Below are 19,458 nucleotides of genomic sequence, written 5' to 3'. Positions count from 1 at the left end.
CGTCCACCAGCCGACTTGTCTCCAAGGGGATATTGCTGCCTCGGGCACTTTATGGTCGTTCTCCTGTGACTCTAGGTTTTCGAATACGACGCCAAACTGATAGTTAATTGTAACGTTCAGGGCCTCCTAATGACGATGGAACACTCAAATTGCTTCGAGATTCAATACATCGTTCTCTAGCCGACTTGTCTCCAAGGGGATATTGCTGCCTCGGGCACCAAATGGTCCGTCTCCGGTGAGACTAGATTGTCGTATCCGACGCGAAACTGATAGTTAATTGTACTGTTCGGGGCCTCCTAATGACGTTGGAACACTCAATTGCGTCTAGATTCAATACATCGGCCCCAGCCGACTTGTCTCCAAGGGTCTATTGCTGCCCCGAGCACCTTGTGGTCGTTCTTCTGTGAGTCTAGATTTTCGAATCCGACGCAAAACTGATAGTTAATTGTAATGTTCAGGGCCTCTTAATGACGATGGAACACTCAAATTGCGTCGCATTTCAATACATTGTCCTCCAGCCGATTTGTCTCCAAGGGTCTATTGCTGCCTGTGGGTCTAGATTTTAGAATCCGACGCAAAACTGATTGTTAATTGTGACGTTCAGGGCCTTCTAATGACGACGGAACACTCACATTGCTTCGAGATTCAATACATCGTCCTCCACCCGACTGGTCTCCAAGGGTCTATTGCTGCCTTGGGCAATCTATGGTCGTTCTCCTGTGAGTCTAGATTTTCGAATCCGACGCAAAACTGATAGTTAATTGTAACGTTCAGGGAATCCTAATGACGATGGAACACTCAAATTGCTTCGAGATTCAATACATCGTCCTCCAACCGACTTGACTCCAATGGTTTATTGCTGCCACGGGCACCTTATGGTCGTTCTCCTGTGAGTCTAGATTTTCGAGTCCGACGCAAAACTGATAGTTAATTGTACGTTCAAGGCCTCCTAATGACGATGGACCACTCAAATTGCGTCGAAATTCTATACATCGTCCTTCAGCCGACTTGTCTCCAAGAGTCTATTGCTGCCTCGGGCACCTTATAGTCGTTCTCCTGTGAGTCTAGATTTTCGAATCCGACGCAAAACTGATAGTCAATTGTAACGTTCAGGGAATCCTAATGACGATGGAACACTCAAATTGCTTCGAGATTAAATACATCGTCCTCCAGCCGACTTGTCTCCAAGGGGATATTGCTGCCTCGGGCACCATATGGTCCGTCTCCTGTGAGTCTAGATTTTCGTATCCGACGCGAAACTGATAGTTAATTGTAACGTTCAGGGCCTCGTAATTACGATGGAACATTGAAATTGCGTCGCGATTCAATACATCGTCCTCCAGCCGACTAGTCTCCAAGGGTCTATTGCTGCCTGTGGCACCTTATTGTCGTTCTCCTGTGAGTCTAGATTGTCGAATCCGACGCAAAACTGATAGTTAATTGTGACGTCAGGGCCTCCTAATGACGATGGAACACTCACATTGCGTCGAGATTCAATACATCGTCCTCCAGCCGAATTGTCTCCAGGAGGATATTGCTGCCTCGGGCACCATATGGTCCGTCTCCTCTGAGTCTAGATTTTCGAATCCGACGCAAAACTGATAGTTAATTGTAACGAACAGGGCCTCCCAATGACGATGGAACACTCAAATTGCGTCGAGATTCAATACATCGGCATCCAGCCGACTTGTCTCGAAGGGGATATTGCTGCCTCGGGCACCTTATGGTCTGTCTAGATTTTCGAAACCAACGCAAAACAGATGGTTAATTGTAACGTTCGTGGCCTCCTAATGACGATGGAACACTCAAATTGCGTCGATATTCAATACATCGTCCTCCAGACGACTTGTCTCCAAGGGGATATTGCTGTCTCGGGCACCTTATGGTCGTTCTCCTGTGAGTCTAGATTTTCGAATCGGATGCAAGACTGATAGTTAACTGTAACGTTCAGGGCCTCCTAATGACGATGGAACACTCAAATTGCGTCGAGATTCAATACATCGTCCTCCAGCCGACTTGTCTCCAAGGGTCTATTGCAGCCTCGGGCACCTTATTGTCGTTCTCCTGTGAGTATACATTGTCGAATACGACGCAAAACTGATAGTTAATTGTAACGTTCAGGACCCCCTAATGACGATGGAACGCTCAAATTGCGTCGAGATTAAATACATTGTCCTTCAGCCGACTTGTCTCCAAGGGTCTACTGCTGCCTCGGGCACCTTATGGTCCGTCTCCCGTGAGTCTTCATTTTCGAATCCGACGCAAAACTGATGGTTAATTGTAATGTTAAGGGCCTCCTAATGACGATGGAACACTCAAATTGAGTCGAGATTCAATACATCGGCCTCCAGCCGACTTGTCTCCAAGTGTCTATTGCTGCCTCGGGCACCTTATTGCCGTTCTCCTGTGAGTCTAGGTTGTCGAATCCGACGCAAATTGGATAGTTAATTGTAACGTCAGGGCCTCCTAATGACGATGGAACACTCATATTGCTTCGAGTTTCAATACATCTTCCTGCAGCCGACTTGTCTCCAAGGGGATATTGCTGCCTCGGGCACATTATGGTCTGTCTAGATTTTCGAATCCAACCCAAAACAGATGGTTAATTGTAACGTTCGTGGCCTCCTAATGACGATGGAACACTCAAATTGCGTCGAGATTCAATACATCGTCCTCCAGCCGACTTGTCTCCAAGGGGATTTTGCTGTCTCGGGCACCTTATGGTCGTTCTCCTTTGAGTTTAGATTTTCGAATCGGATGCAAAACTGATAGTTAACTGTAACGTTCAGGGCCTCCTAATGACGATGGAACACTCAAATTGCGTCGAGATTCAATACATCGTCCTCCAGCCGACTTGTCTCCAAGGGTCTATTGCAGCCTCGGGCACCTTATTGTCGTTCTCCTGTGAGTATAGATTGTCGAATACGACGCAAAACTGATAGTTAATTGTAACGTTCAGGACCCCCTAATGAGGAGGAAACACTCAAATTGCGTCGAGATTAAATACATTGTCCTTCAGCCGACTTGTCTCCAAGGGTTTACTGCTGCCTCGGGCACCTTATGGTCCGTCTCCTGTGAGTCTAGATTTTCGAATCCGACGCAAAACTGATGGTTAATTGTAATGTTAAGGGCCTCCTAATGACGATGGAACACTCAAATTGCGTCGCGATTCAAGAAATTGTCCTTCAGCCGACTTGTCTCCAAGTGTCTATTGCTGCCTTGGGCACCTTATGGTCGTTCTCCTGTGACTCTAGATTTTCGAATCCGACGCAAAACTGATAGTTAATTGTAACGTTCAGGGCCTCCTAATGACGATGGAACACTCAAATTGCTTCGAGTTTCAATACATCTTCTTCAGCCGACTTGTCTCCAAGGGTCTATTGCTCCCACGGGCACCTTATGATCGTTCTCCTGTGAGTCTAGATTTTTGAATCCGACGCAAAACTGATAGTTAATTGTAACGATCAGGGGCTCCTAATGAGGATGGAACACTCAAATTGCGTCGACATTCACTACATTGTCCTTCAACCGACTTGTCTCCAAGGGTCTATTGCTGCCTCGGCACCTTATAGTCGTTCTCCTGTGAGTCTAGATTTTCGAATCCGACGCAAAACTGATAGTTAATTGTAACGTTCAGGGAATCCTAATGACGATGGAACACTCAAATTGCTTCGAGATTAATTACATCGTCCTCCAGCCGACTTGTCTCCAAGGGGATATTGCTGCCTCGGGCACCATATGGTCCGTCTCCTGTGAGTCTAGATTTTAGTATCCGACGCGAAACTGATAGTTAATTGTAACGTTCAGGGCCTCCTAATGACGATGGAACATTCAAAATGCGTCGCGATTCAATACATCGTCCTCCAGCCGACTAGTCTCCAAGGGTCTATTGCTGCCTTTGGCACCGTATTGTCGTTCTCCTGTGAGTCTAGATTGTCGAATCCGACGCAAAACTGATAGTTAATTGTGACGTCAGGGCCTCCTAATGACGATGGAACACTCAAATTGCGTCCAGATTCAATACATCGTCCTCCAGCCAAATTGTGTCCAGGAGGATATTGCTGCCTCGGGCACCATATGGTCCGTCTCCTGTGAGTCTAGATTTTCGAATCCGACGCAAAACTGATAGTTAATTGTAACGAACAGGGCCTCCCAATGACGATGGAACACTCAAATTGCGTCGAGATGCAATACATCGGCATCCAGCCGACTCGTCTCGAAGGGGATATTGCTGCCTTGGGCACCTTATGGTCCGTCACCTGTGAGTCTCGATTTTCGAATCCGACGCAAAACTGATGGTTAATTGTAATGTTAAGGGCCTCCTAATGACGATGGAACACTCAAATTGCTTCGAGTGTCAATACATCTTCCTGCAGCCGACTTGTCTCCAAGGGGATAGTGCTGCCTCGGGCACCATATGGTCCGTCTCCTGTGAGTCTTGATTTTCGAGTCCGGCGCAAAACTGATAGCTAATTGTGACGTTTAGGGCATCCTAATGACGAAGGACCACTCAAATTGCTTCGAGTTTCAATACATCGTCCTCCAGCCGACTTGTCTCCAAGGGGATATTGCTGCCTCGGGCACCATATGGTCTGTCTCCTGTGAGTCTAAATTTTCGTATCCGACGCGAAACAGATAGCTAATTGTAACGTTCAGGGCCTCCTAATGACGATGGAACACTCAAATTGCGTCGAGATTCAATACATCGTCCTTCAGCCGACTTGTCTCCAAGGGTCATTTGCTGCCACGGGCACCTTATGGTCGTTCTCCTGTGAGTCTAGATTTTCGAGTCCGACGCAAAACTGATGGTTAATTGTACGTTCAGGGCCTCCTAATGACGAGGGAACAATCAAGTTGCGTCGAGATTCTATACATCGTCCTTCAGCCGACTTGTCTCCAAGGTTCTATTGCTGCCACGGGCACCTTATGGTCGTTCTCCTGTGAGTCTATTTTTGAATCCGACGCAAAACTGATAGTTAATTGTAACGATCAGGGGCTCCTAATGAGGATGGAACACACAAATTGCGTCGACATACACTACATTGTCCTTCAACCGACTTGTCTCCAAGAGTCTATTGCTGCCTCGGGCACCTTATAGTCGTTCTCCTGTGAGTCTAGATTTTCGAATCCGACGCAAAACTGATAGTCAATTGTAACGTTCAGGGAATCCTAATGACGATGGAACACTCAAATTGCTTCGAGATTAAATACATCGTCCTCCAGCCGACTTGTCTCCAAGGGGATATTGCTGCCTCGGGCACCATATGGTCCGTCTCCTGTGAGTCTAGATTTTCGTATCCGACGCGAAACTGATAGTTAATTGTAACGTTCAGGGAATCCTAATGACGATGGAACACTCAAATTGCTTCGAGATTAAATACATCGTCCTCCAGCCGACTAGTCTCCAAGGGTCTATTGCTGCCTGTGGCACCTTATTGTCGTTCTCCTGTGAGTCTAGATTGTCGAATCCGACGCAAAACTGATAGTTAATTGTAACGTTCAGGACCCCCTAATGACGATGGAACGCTCAAATTGCGTCGAGATTAAATACATTGTCCTTCAGCCGACTTGTCTCCAAGGGTCTACTGCTGCCTCGGGCACCTTATGGTCCGTCTCCCGTGAGTCTTGATTTTCGAATCCGACGCAAAACTGATGGTTAATTGTAATGTTAAGGGCCTCCTAATGACGATGGAACACTCAAATTGCGTCGAGATTCAATACATCGGCCTCCAGCCGACTTGTCTCCAAGTGTCTATTGCTGCCTCGGGCACCTTATTGTCGTTCTCCTGTGAGTCTAGGTTGTCGAATCCGACGCAAAACTTATAGTTAATTGTAACGTCAGGGCCTCCTAATGACGACGGAACACTCATATTGCTTCGAGTTTCAATACATCGTCCTCCAGCCGACTTGTCTCCATGGGGATAATGCTGCCTCGGGCACATTATGGTCTGTCTAGATTTTCGAATCCAACGCAAAACAGATGGTTAATTGTAACGTTCGTGGCCTCCTAATGACGTTTTAACACTCAAATTGCGTCGAGATTCAATACATCGTCCTCCAGCCGACTTGTCTCCAAGGGGATATTGCCGTCTCGGGCACCTTATGGTCGTTCTCCTGTGAGTCTAGATTTTCGAACCGGATGCAAAACTGATAGTTAACTGTAACGTTCAGGGCCTCCTAATGACGATGGAACACTCAAATTGCGTCGAGATTCAATACATCGTCCTCTAGCCGACTTGTCTCCAAGGGTCTATTGCAGTCTCGGGCACCTTATTGTCGTTCTCCTGTGAGTATAGATTGTCGAATACGACGCAAAACTGATAGTTAATTGTAACGTTCAGGACCCCCTAATGAGGAGGAAACACTCAAATTGCGTCGAGGTTAAATACATTGTCCTTCAGCCGACTTGTCTCCAAGGGTTTACTGCTGCCTCGGGCACCTTATGGTCCGTCTCCTGTGAGTCTAGATTTTCGAATCCGACGCAAAACTGATGGTTAATTGTAATGTTAAGGGCCTCCTAATGACGATGGACCACTCAAATTGCGTCGCAATTCAATAAATTGTCCTTCAGCCGACTTGTCTCCAAGTGCCTATTGCTGCCTTGGGCACCTTATGGTCGTTCTCCTGTGACTCTAGATTTTCGAATCCGACGCAAAACTGATAGTTAATTGAAACGTTCAGGGCCTCCTAATGACGATGGAACACTCAAAATGCTTCGAGTTTCAATACATCTTCCTTCAGCCGACTTGTCTCCAAGGGTCTATTGCTGCCACGGGCACCTTATGGTCGTTCTCCTGTGAGTCTAGATTTTTGAATCCGACGCAAAACTGATAGTTAATTGTAACGATCAGGGGCTCCTAATGAGGATGCAACACTCAAATTGCGTCGACATTCACTACATTGTCCTTCAACCGACTTGTCTCCAAGGGTCTATTGCTGCCTGTGGCACCTTATTGTCGTTCTCCTGTGAGTCTAGATTGTCGAATCCGACCCAAAACTGATAGTTAATTGTGACGTCAGGGCCTCCTAATGACGATGGAACACTCAAATTGCGTCGAGATTCAATACATCGTTCTCCAGCCAAATTGTCTCCAGGAGGATATTGCTGCCTCGGGCACCATATGGTCCGTCTCCTGTGAGTCTAGATTTTCGAATCCGACGCCAAACTGATAGTTAATTGTAACGAACAGGGCCTCCCAATGACGATGGAACACTCAAATTGCGTCGAGATTCAATACATCGGCATCCAGCCGACTTGTCTCGAAGGGGATATTGCTGCCTCGGGCACCTTATGGTCTGTCTAGATTTTCGAATCCAACGCAAAACAGATGGTTAATTGTAACGTTCGTGGCCTCCTAATGACGATGGAACACTCAAATTGCGTCGAGATTCAATACATCGTCCTCCAGACGACTTGTCTCCAAGGGGATATTGCTGTCTCGGGCACCTTATAGTCGTTCTCCTGTGAGTCTAGATTTTCGAATCGGATGCAAAACTGATAGTTAACTGTAACGTTCAGGGCCTCCTAATGACGATGGAACACTCAAATTGCGTCGAGATTCAATACATCGTCCTCCAGCCGAATTGTCTCCAAGGGTCTATTGCAGCCTCGGGCACCTTATTCTCGTTCTCCTGTGAGTATAGATTGTCGAATACGACGCAAAACTGATAGTTAATTGTAACGTTAAGGACCCCCTAATGACGATGGAACGCTCAAATTGCTTCGAGTTTCAATACATCGTCCTCCAGCCGACTTGTCTCCAAGGGGATATTGCTGCCTCGGGCACCATATGGTCAGTCTCCTGTTAGTCTAGATCTTCGTATCCGAAGCGAAACTGACAGTTAATTGTAACGTTCAGGGCCTCCTAATGACGATGGAACACTCAAATTGCTTCGAGTTTCAATACATCTTCCTCCAGCCGACTTGTCTCCAAGGGGATATTGCTGCCTCGGGCACCATATGGTCAGTCTCCTGTGAGTCTAGATTTTCGTATCCGACGTGAAACTGATAGATAATTGTAACGTTCAGGGCCTCCTAATGACGATGGAACACTCAAATTGCGTTGAGATTCAATACATCGTCCTTCAGCCGACTTGTCTCCAAGGGTCTATTGCTGCCACCGGCACCTTATGGTCGTTCTCCTGTGAGTCTAGATTTTCGAGTCCGACGCAAAACTTATGGTTAATTGTAATGTTAAGGGCCTCCTAATGACGATGGAACACTGAAATTGCGTCGAGATTCAATACATCGGCCCCAGTCGACTTTTCTCCTAGGGTCTATTGCTGCCTCGCGCACCTTGTGGACGTTGTCCTGTGAGTCTAGATTTTCGAATCCGACGCATAACTGCAAGTTAATTACGTTCAGGGCCACCTAATGACGATGGAACACTCAAATTGCGTCAAGATTCGAAACATCGTCCTCGAGCCGACTTGTCTCCAAGGGGATATTGCAGCCTCGGGCACCTTATGGTCGTGCTCCTGTGAGTCTAGATTTTCGAATCCGACGCAAAACTGATGGTTAATTGTAACGTTCATGGCCTAGTAATAACGATGGAACACTCAAATTGCGTCGAGATTAAATACATCGTCCTTAAGCCGACTTGTCTCCAAGGGTTTATTGCTGACTCGGGCACCTTATGGTCGTTCTCCTGTGACTCTAGATTTTCGAATCCTGCGCTAAAGTGATAGTTAATTGTAACGTTCGGGGCCTCTTAATGACGATGGAACACTCAAATTGCTTCGTGATTCAATACATCGTCCTCCAGCCGACTTGTCACCAAGGGGATATTGCTGGCTCGGGCACCATATGGTCAGTCTCCTGTTAGTCTAGATTTTCGTATCCGAAGCCAAACTGATAGTTAATTGTAACGATCAGGGCCTCCTAATGACTTTGGAACACTCAAATTGCGTCGAGATACAATACATCGTCCTCCAGCCGACTTGTCTCCAAGGGTCTATTGCAGCCTCGGGCACCTTATTGTCGTTCTCCTGTGAGTATAGATTTTAGAATACGACGCAGAACTGATAGTTAATTATAACGTTCAGGGCTTACTAATGACCATGGGACACTCAAATTGCGTCCAGATTCAATATATCGTCCTCCAGCCGACTTGTCTCCAAGGGGATATTGCTGCCTCGGGCACCTTATGGTCCGTCTCCTGTGAGTCTAGATTTTCGAATCCGACGCAAAACTGATAGTTAATTGTAACGATCAGGGCCTCCTAATGACGATGGAACACTCAAATTGCGTCGAGATTCAATACATCGGCCTCCAGCCGACTTGTCTCCAAGGGTCTATTGCAGCCTCGGGCACCTTGTGGTCGTTCTCCCGTGAGTCTAGATTTTCGATTCCGACGCAAAACTGATAGATAATTGTAACGTTCAGGGCCTTCCAATGACGAAGAAAACCTCAAATTCCGTCGCAATTCAATACATAGTCCTCCAGCCGACTTGTCTCCAAGGGTCTATTGTTGTCTCGGTCGCCTTTTGGTCGTTATCCTGTGAGTCTCGATTATCGAATCCGACGCAAATCTGTTAGTTAGTTGTAAGTTTCAGGGCCACCTAAAGACGATGAACCCCTCAAATTGCGGCGAGTTTCAATACATCGGCCTCCAGCCGACGTCTCCAAGGGGATATTGCTGCCTCGGGCACCATATGGTCAGTCTCCTGTTAGTCTAGATATTCGTATCCGAAGCGAAACTGATACCTAATTGTAACGTTCAGCGCCTTCTAATGACGACGGAACACTCAAATTGCGTCGAGATTCAATACATCGACCTTCAGCCGACTTCTCTCCAAGGGTCCATTGCTGCCTCGGGCACCTTATGGTCGATCTCCTGTGACTCTAGATTCTCGAGTCCGACGCAAACCTGATAGTCAATTGTAACGTTCACGTCCTCCTAATGACGATGAAACTCTCAAATTGCGTCAAAATTCAATACATCGTCCTCCAGCCGACTTGCCTCCAAGGGGATATTGCTGCCTCGGGCACCATATGGTCCGTCTCCTGTGAGTCTAGATTTTCGTATCCGACGAGAAACTGATAGTTAATTGTAACGTTCAGGGCCTCCTAATGACGATGGAGCATTCAAATTGCGTCGCGATTCAATACATCGTCCTCCAGCCGACTAGTCTCCAAGGGTCGATTGCTGCCTGTGGCACCTTATTGTCGTTCTCCTGTGAGTCTAGATTGTCGAATCCGACGCAAAACTGATAGTTAATTGTGACGTCAGGGCCTCCTAATTACGATGTAACACTCAAATTGCGTCGAGATTCAATACATCGTCCTCCAGCCAAATTGTCTCCAGGAGGATATTGCTGCCTCAGGCACCATATGGTCCGTCTCCTGTGAGTCTAGATTTTCGAATCCGACGCAAAACTGATAGTTAATTGTAACGAACAGGGCCTCCCAATGACGATGGAACACTCAAATTGCGTCGAGATTCAATACATCGGCATCCAGCCGACTTGTCTCGAAGGGGATATTGCTGCCTCGGGCACCTTATGGTCTGTCTAGATTTTCGAATCCAACGCAAAACAGATGGTTAATTGTAACGTTCGTGGCCTCCTAATGACGATGGAACACTCAAATTGCGTCGAGATTCAATACATCGTCCTCCAGACGACTTGTCTCCAAGGGGATATTGCTGCCTCGGGCACCTTATGGTCGTTCTCCTGTGAGTCTAGATTTTCGAATCGGATGCAAAACTGATAGTTAACTGTAACGTTCAGGGCCTCCTAATGACGATGGAACACTCAAATTGCGTCGAGATTCAATACATCGTCCTCCAGCCGAATTGTCTCCAAGGGTCTATTGCAGCCACGGGCACCTTATTCTCGTTCTCCTGTGAGTATAGATTGTCGAATACGACGCAAAACTGATAGTTAATTGTAACGTTCAGGACCCCCTAATGACGATGGAACGCTCAAATTGCTTCGAGTGTCAATACATCGTCCTCCAGACGACTTGTCTCCAAGGTGATATTGCTGCCTCAGGCACCATATGGTCAGTCTCCTGTTAGTCTAGATCTTCGTATCCGAAGCGAAACTGATAGTTAATTGTAACGATCAGGGCCTCCTATTGACGATGGAACACTCAAATTGCTTCGAGTTTCAATACATCTTCCTCCAGCCGACTTGTCTCCAAGGGCATATTGCTGCCTCGGGTACCATATGGTCAGTCTCCTGTGAGTCTAGATTTTCGTATCCGACGCGAAACTGATAGTTAATTGTAACGTTCAGGGCCTCCTAATGACGATGGAACACTCAAATTGCGTTGAGATTCAATACATCGTCCTACAGCCGACTTGTCTCCAAGGGTCTATTGCTGCCACCGGCACCTTATGGTCGTTCTCCTGTGAGTCTAGATTTTCGAGTCCGACGCAAAACTGATGGTTAATTGTAATGTTAAGGGCCCCCTAATGACGATGGAACACTCAAAATGCGTCGCGATTCAATACAACGTCCTCTAGCCGATTTGTCTCCAAGGGTCTATTGCTGCCTGTGGCACCTAATAGTCGTTCTCCTGTGAGTCTAGATTTTCTAATCCGACGCAAAACTGATAGTTAAGTGTGACGTTCAGGGCCTCCTAATGACAAGGAACACTCAAATTGCGTCGAGATTCATTACATCGGCCTCCAGCCGACTTGTCTCCAAGTGTCTATTGCTGCCTCGGGCACCTTAGTGTCGTTCTCCTGTGAGTCTAGGTTGTCGAATCCGACGCAATACCGATAGTTAATTGTAACGTCAGGGCCTCCTAATGACGATGGAACACTCAAATTTCGTCGTGATTCAATAAATTGTCCTTCAGCCGACTTGTTTCCAAGGGTCTATTGCTGCCATGAACACCTTATAGTCATTATCCTGTGACTCTAGATTTTCGAATCCCATGCAAAACTAACAGTTAATTGTAACGTTCAGGGCCTCCTAATGACGATGGAACACTCATATTGCTTCGAGTTTCAATACACCTTCCTGCAGCCGACTTGTCTCCAAGGGGATATTGCTGCCTCAGGCACCATATGGTCCGTCTCCTGTGAGTCTTGATTTTCGAATCCGACGCAAAACTGATAGCTAATTGTGACGTTCAGGGCCTCCTAATGACGAAGGAACACTCAAATTGCTTCGAGTTTCAATACATCGTCCTCCAGCCGACTTGTCTCCAAGGGGATATTGCTGCCTCGGGCACCATATGGTCAGTCTCCTGTTAGTCTAGATTTTCGTATCCGAAGTGAAACTGATAGTTAATTGTAACGTTCAGGGCCTCCTAATGACGATGGAACACTCAAATCGCTTCGAGTTTCAATACATCTTCCTCCAGCCGACTTGTCTCCAAGGGGATATTGCTGCCTGGGGCACCATATGGTCAGTCTCCTGTGAGTCTAGATTTTCGTATCCGACGCGAAACTGATAGTTAATTGTAACGTTCAGGGCCTCCTAATGACGATGGAACACTCAAATTGCGTTGAGATTCAATACATCGTCCTTCAGCCGACTTGTCTCCAAGGGTCTATTGCTGCCACGGGCACCTTATGGTCGTTCTCCTGTGAGTCTAGATTTTCGAGTCCGACGCAAAACTGATGGTTAATTGTAATGTTAAGGGCCTCCTAATGACGATGGAACACTCAAATTGCGTCGAGATTCAATACAACGTCCTCTAGCCGATTTGTCTCCAAGGGTCTATTGCTGCCTGTGGCACCTAATAGTCGTTCTCCTGTGAGTCTAGATTTTCTAATCCGACGCAAAACTGATAGTTAAGTGTGACGTTCAGGGCCTCCTAATGACGATGGAACACTCAAATTGCGTCGAGATTCAATAAATTGTCGTTCAGCTGACTTGTTTCCAAGGGTCTATTGCTGCCATGAACACCTTATGGTCGTTCTCCTGTGACTCTAGATTTTCGAATCCGACGCTAAACCAACAGTTAATTGTAACGTTCAGGGCCTCCTAATGACGATGGAACACTCATATTGCTTCGAGGTTCAATACATCTTCCTGCAGCCGACTTGTCGCCAAGGGGATATGGCTGCCTCAGGCACCATATGGTCCGTCTCCTGTGAGTCTTGATTTTCGAATCCGACGCAAAACTGATTGTGACGTTCAGGGCCTCCTAATGACGAAGGAACACTCAAATTGCTTCGAGTTTCAATACATCGTCCTCCAGCCGACTTATCTCCAAAGGGATATTGCTGCCTCGGGCACCATATGGTCAGTCTCCTGTTAGTCTAAATTTTCGTATCCGAAGCGAAACTGATAGTTAATTGTAACGTTAAGGGCCTCCTAATGACGATGGAACACTCAAATTGCTTCGAGTTTCAATACATCTTCCTCCAGCCGACTTGTCTCCAAGGGGATATTGCTGCCTCGGGCACCATATGGTCAGTCTCCTGTGAGTCTAGATTTTCGTATCCGACGCGAAACTGATAGTTAATTGTAACGTTCAGGGCCTCCTAATGACGATGGAACACTCAAATTGCGTTGAGATTCAATACATCGTCCTTCAGCCGACTTGTCTCCAAGGGTCTATTGCTGCCACGGGCACCTTATGGTCGTTCTCCTGTGAGTCTAGATTTTCAAGTCCGACGCAAAACTGTTAGTTAATTGTAACGTTCAGGGCCTGCTAATGACGATGGAACACTCAAATTGCGTCGAGATTCAATACATCGGCCCCAGCCGACTTTTCTCCTAGGGTCTATTGCTGCCTCGCGCACCTTATGGTCGTTCTCTTGTGACTCTAGATTTTCGAATCCGGCGCTAAAGTGATAGTTAATTGTAACGTTCAGGGCCTCTTAATGACGATGGAACACTCAAATTGCTTCGTGATTCAATACATCGTCCTCCAGCCGACTTGTCACCAAGGGGATATTGCTGGCTCGGGCACCATATGGTCAGTCTCCTGTTAGTCTAGATTTTCGTATCCGAAGCGAAACTGATAGTTAATTGTAACGATCAGGGCCTCCTAATGACTTTGGAACACTCAAATGGCGTCGAGATTCAATACATCGTCCTCCAGCCGACTTGTCTCCAAGGGTCTATTGCAGCCTCGGGCACCTTATTGTCGTTCTCCTGTGAGTATAGATTGTCGAATCCGACGCAGAACTGATAGTTAATTGTACTGTTCAGGACCTCCTAATGACGATGGAACACTCAAATTGCGTCGCGATTCAATACATCGTCCTCCAACCGCCTTGTCTCCAAGGGTCTATTGTTGATTCGGGCGCCTGTTGGTCGTCCTCCTGTGAGTCTAGATTTTCGAATCCGACGCATAACTGATAGTTAATTATAACGTTCAGGGCTTACTAATGACCATGGGACACTCAAATTGCGTCCAGATTCAATATATCGTCCTCCAGCCGACTTGTCTCCAAGGGTCTATTGCTGCCTCGGGCACCTTGTGGTCGTTCTCCCGTGAGTCTAGATTTTCGATTCCGACGCAAAACTGATAGATAATTGTAACGTTCAGGGCCTTCCAATGACGATGAAAACCTCAAATTCCGTCGCAATTCAATACATAGTCCTCCAGCCGACTTGTCTCCAAGGGTCTATTGTTGTCTCGGTCGCCTTTTGGTCGTTATCCTGTGAGTTTCGATTGTCGAATCCGACGCAAATCTGTTAGTTAGTTGTAAGTTTCAGGGCCACCTAAAGACGATGAACCCCTCAAATTGCGGTGAGTTTCAATACATCGGCCTCCAGCCGACTTGTCTCCAAGGGGATATTGCTGCCTCGGGCACCATATGATCAGTCTCCTGTTAGTCTAGATTTTCGTATCCGACGCGAAACTGATAGTTAATTGTAACGTTCACGTCCTCCTAATGACGATGGAACTCTCAAATTGCGTCAAAATTCAATACATCGTCCTCCAGCCGACTTGCCTCCAAGGGGATATTGCTGCCTCGGGCACCATATGGTCCGTCTCCCGTGAGTCTAGACTTTCGTCTCTGACGCGAAACTGATAGTTAATTGTAACGTTCAGGGCCTCCTAATGACGATGGAACACTCAAATTGCGTCGAGATTCAATACATCGTCCTCCAGCCGAATTGTCTCCAGGGGGATATTGCTGCCTCGGGCACCATATGGTCCGTCTCCTGTGAGTCTAGATGTTCGAATCCGACGCAAAACTGATAGTTATTTGTAAAGATCAGGGCCTCCTAATGACGATGGAACACTCAAATTGCGTCGAGATTGAATACATCGTCCTCCAGCCGACTTGTCTCCAAGGGGATATTGCTGCCTCGGGCACCTTATGGTCGTTCTCCTGTGACTCTAGATTTTCGTAACCGACGCAAAAATTATTGTTAATTGTAACGTTCAGGGCCTCCAAATGACGATGGAACTCTCAAATTGCGTCGAGATTCAATACACCGTCCTCCAGCCGACTTGTCTCCAAGGGGATATTGCTGCCTCGGGCAACATATGGTCCGTCTCCTGTGAGTCTAGATCTTCGTATAACTGATAGTTAATTGTAACGTTCAGGGCCTCCTAATGACGATGGAACACTCAAATTGCGTCGAGATTCAATACATCGTCCTCCAGGAGTCATGTCTCCAAGGGTCTATTGCTGCCTCGGGCACCTTATTGTCGTTATCCTGTGAGTTTTGATTATGCAATACGACGCAAAACTGATATTTAATTGTAACCCTCAGGGCCTCCTAATGACGATGGAACACTCAAATTGCGTCGAGATTCAATACATCGTCCTCCAGCCGACTTGTCTCCAAGGGGATATTGCTGCCTCGGGCACCTTATAATCGTTCTCCTGTGACTCTAGATTTTCGTAACCGACGCAAAAATTATTGTTAATTGTAACGTTCAGGGCCTCCTAATGACGATGGAACACTCAAATTGCGTCGAGATTGAATACATCGTCCTCCAGCCGAATTGTCTCCAGGGGGATATTGCTGGCTCGGGCACCATATGGTCAGTCTCCTGTTAGTCTAGATTTTCGTATCCGAAGCGAAACTGATAGTTAATTGTAACGATCAGGGCCTCCTAATGACTATGGAACACAAAAATGCGTCGAGATTTAATACATCGTCCTCCAGCCAACTTGTCTCCAAGGGTTTTTTGCAGCCTCGGGCACCTTATTGTCGTTCTCCTGTGAGTATAGATTGTCGAATCCGACGCAGACTGATAGTTAATTGTAATGTTCAGGACCTCCTAATGACGATGGAACACTCAAATTGTGTCGAGATTCAATACAACGTCCTCCAGCCGACTTGTCTCCAAGGGGATATTGCTGCCTCGGGCACCTTATGTTCCGTCTCCTGTGAGTCTATATTTTCGTATACGACGCAAAACAGATTGTTAATTGTAACGTTCATGGCCTCCTAATGACGACGGAACACTCAAATTGCGTCGAGACTAAATACATCGTCCTCCAGCCGACTTGACTCCAAGGGTCAATTGCTGCCTCGGGCACCTTGTGGTCGTTCTCCCGCGAGTCTAGATTTTCGAATCCGACGCAAAACTGATAGTTAATTGTAACGTTCAGGGCCTTCTAATGACGATGGAACGCTCAAATTCCGTCGCAATTCAATACATAGTCCTCCAGCCGACTTGTCTCCAAGGGTCTACTTTTGTCTCGGGCGCCTTTTGGTCGTTATCCAGTGAGTCTCGATCATCGAATCCGACGCAAAACTGATAGTTAATTGTAACGTTCAGCGCTTTCTAATGACGACGTAACACTCAAATTGCGTCGAGATTCAATACATCGTCCTTCAGCCGTCTTATCTCCAAGGTGTCTATTGCTGCCTTGGGCACCTTATGGTCGTTCTCCTGTGACTCTAGATTTTCGAATCCGACGCAAAACTGATAGTCAATTGTAACGTTCACGTCCTCCTAATGACGATGGAACTCTCAAATTGCGTCGAGATTCAATACATCGTCCTCCAGCTGACTGGTCTCCAAGTGTCTATTGCTGCTTCGGGCACCTTATGGTCGTTATCCTGTGAGTTTAGATTATGGAATCCGACGCAAAACTGATAGTTAATTGTAACGACCAGGGCCTCCTAACGACGATGGAACACTCAAATTGCGTCGAGATACAATATCGTCCTCCAGCCGACTCGTCTCCAAGATTTTATTGCTGCCTTGGGCACCTTACGGTCGTTCTCCTGTGACTCTAGATTTTCGAATCCGACGCCAAACTGATAGTACATTGTAACGTTCAGGGCCTTCTAATGACGATGGAACACTCAAATTGCTTCGAGATACAATACATCGTCCTCCAGCCGACTTGTCTCCAAGGGTCTATTGCTGCCTCGGGCACCTCATGGTCGTTCACCTGTGAGTCTAGATTTTCGAATCCGACGCAAAACTGATAGTTAATGGTGACGTTCATGGCCTCCTAATGACGATGGAAGACTCATATTGAGTCGAGATTCAATACATCGTACTCCAGCCGAATTGTCTCCAGGGGGATATTGCTGCCTCGGGCACCATATGGTCCGTCTCCTGTGAGTCTAGATTTTCGAATCCGACGCAAAACTGATAGTTAATTGTAACGATCAGGGCCTCCTAATGACGATGGAACACTCAAATTGCGTCGAGATTGAATACATCGTCCTCCAGCCGCATTGTCTCCAAGGGGATATTGCTGCCTCGGGCACCTTATGGTCGTTCTCCTGTGACTCTAGATTTTTGAATCCGACGCAAAAATTATAGTTAATTGTAACGTTCACGGCCTCCTAATGACGATGGAACTCTCAAATTGCGTCGAGATTCCATACACCTTCCTCTAGCCGACTTGTCTCCAAGGGGATATTGCTGCCTCGGGCAACATATGGTCCGTCTCCTGTGAGTCTAGATGTTCGTATAACTGATAGTTAATTGTAACGTTCAGGGCCTCCTAATGACGATGGAACACTCAAATTGCGTTGAGATTCAATACATCGTCCTCCAGCCGACATGTCTCCAAGGGTCTATTGCTCCCTCGGGCACCTTATGGTCGTTATCCTGTGAGTTTAGATTATGCAATACGACGCAAAACTGATATTTAATTGTAACGTTCAGGGCCTCCTAATGACGATGGAACACTCAAATTGCGTCGACATTCAATACATCATCCTCCAGCCGACCTCTCTCCAAGGGCCTATTGCTGCCTCGGGCACCTTATTGTCGTTCTCCTGTGAATCTAGATTGTCGAATCCGACGCATAACTGATAGTTAATTGTAACGTTCAGGGCCTCCTAATGACGATGGAACACTCAAATTGCATCGAGATTGAATACATCGTCCTCCAACCGACTTGTCTCCAAGGATCTATTGTTGCTTCGGGCGCCTTTTGGTCGTCTTCCTGTGAGTCTAGATTTTCGAATCCGACGCATAACTGATAGTTAATTATAACGTTCAGGGCTTCCTAATAACGATGGAACACTCAAATTTTGTCGAGATTCAATACATCGTCCTCCAGCCGACTTGTCTCCAAGGGGATATTGCTGCCTCGGGCACCTTATGTTCCGTCTCCTGTGAGTCTATATTTTCGTATACGACGCAAAACAGATTGTTAATTGTAACGTTCATGGCCTCCTGATGTCGACGGAACACTCAAATTGCGTCGAGATTAATTACATCGTCCTCCAGCCGACTTGTCTCCAAGGGGATATTGCTGCCTCGGGCACCATATAAACCGGCCCCTGTGAGTCAAGATTTTCGAATCCGACGCAAAACTGATAGTTAATTGTAACGTTCAGGACCTCCTAATGACGATGGAACACTCATTTTTCGTCGAGATTCAATACATCTTCCTCCAGCCGACTTGACTCGAAGGGGATATTGCTGCCTCGAGCACCATATGGTCCGTCTCCTGTGAGTCTAGATTTTCGTATCCAACGCGAAACTGATAGTTAATTGTAACGTTCAGGACCTTCTAATGACGATGGAAATCTCAAATTGCGTCGAGATTCAATACATCGTCCTTCAGCCGACTTGTCTCCAAGTGTCTATTGCTGCCTCGGGCACCTTATGGTCGTTATCCTGTGAGTTTAGATTATGGATTCCAAAGCAAAACTGATAGTTAATTGTAACGTTCAGGTCCTCCTAATGACGATGGAGCACTCAAATTGCGTCGAGATTCAATACTTCGGCCACCAGCCGACTTTTCTCCAAGGGTCTATTGCTGCCTCGGGCACCTTGTGGTCGTTCTCCTGTGAGTCTAGATTTTCGAATCCGACGCAAAACTGATAGTTAATTGTGGCGTTCCGGGCCTCCTAATGACGATGGAACACTCAAATTGCGTCGAGATTCAATACATCGTCCCCCAGCCGAATTGTCTCCAGGGGGATATTGCTGCCTCGGGCACCATATGGTCCGTCTCCTGTGTGTCTAGATTTTCGACTCCGACGCAAAACTGATAGTTAATTGCAACGATCAGGGCCTCCTAATGACGATGGAACACTCAAATTGCGTCGAGATTCAATACTTCGGCCTCCATCTGACTTTTCTCCAAGGGTCTATTGCTG

The sequence above is a fragment of the Schistocerca serialis genome, unplaced genomic scaffold (genome assembly GCF_023864345.2).
Source record: "Schistocerca serialis cubense isolate TAMUIC-IGC-003099 unplaced genomic scaffold, iqSchSeri2.2 HiC_scaffold_1393, whole genome shotgun sequence".
Classification (NCBI taxonomy): domain Eukaryota; kingdom Metazoa; phylum Arthropoda; class Insecta; order Orthoptera; family Acrididae; genus Schistocerca; species Schistocerca serialis.
This window is presented reverse-complemented; position numbering follows the sequence as displayed.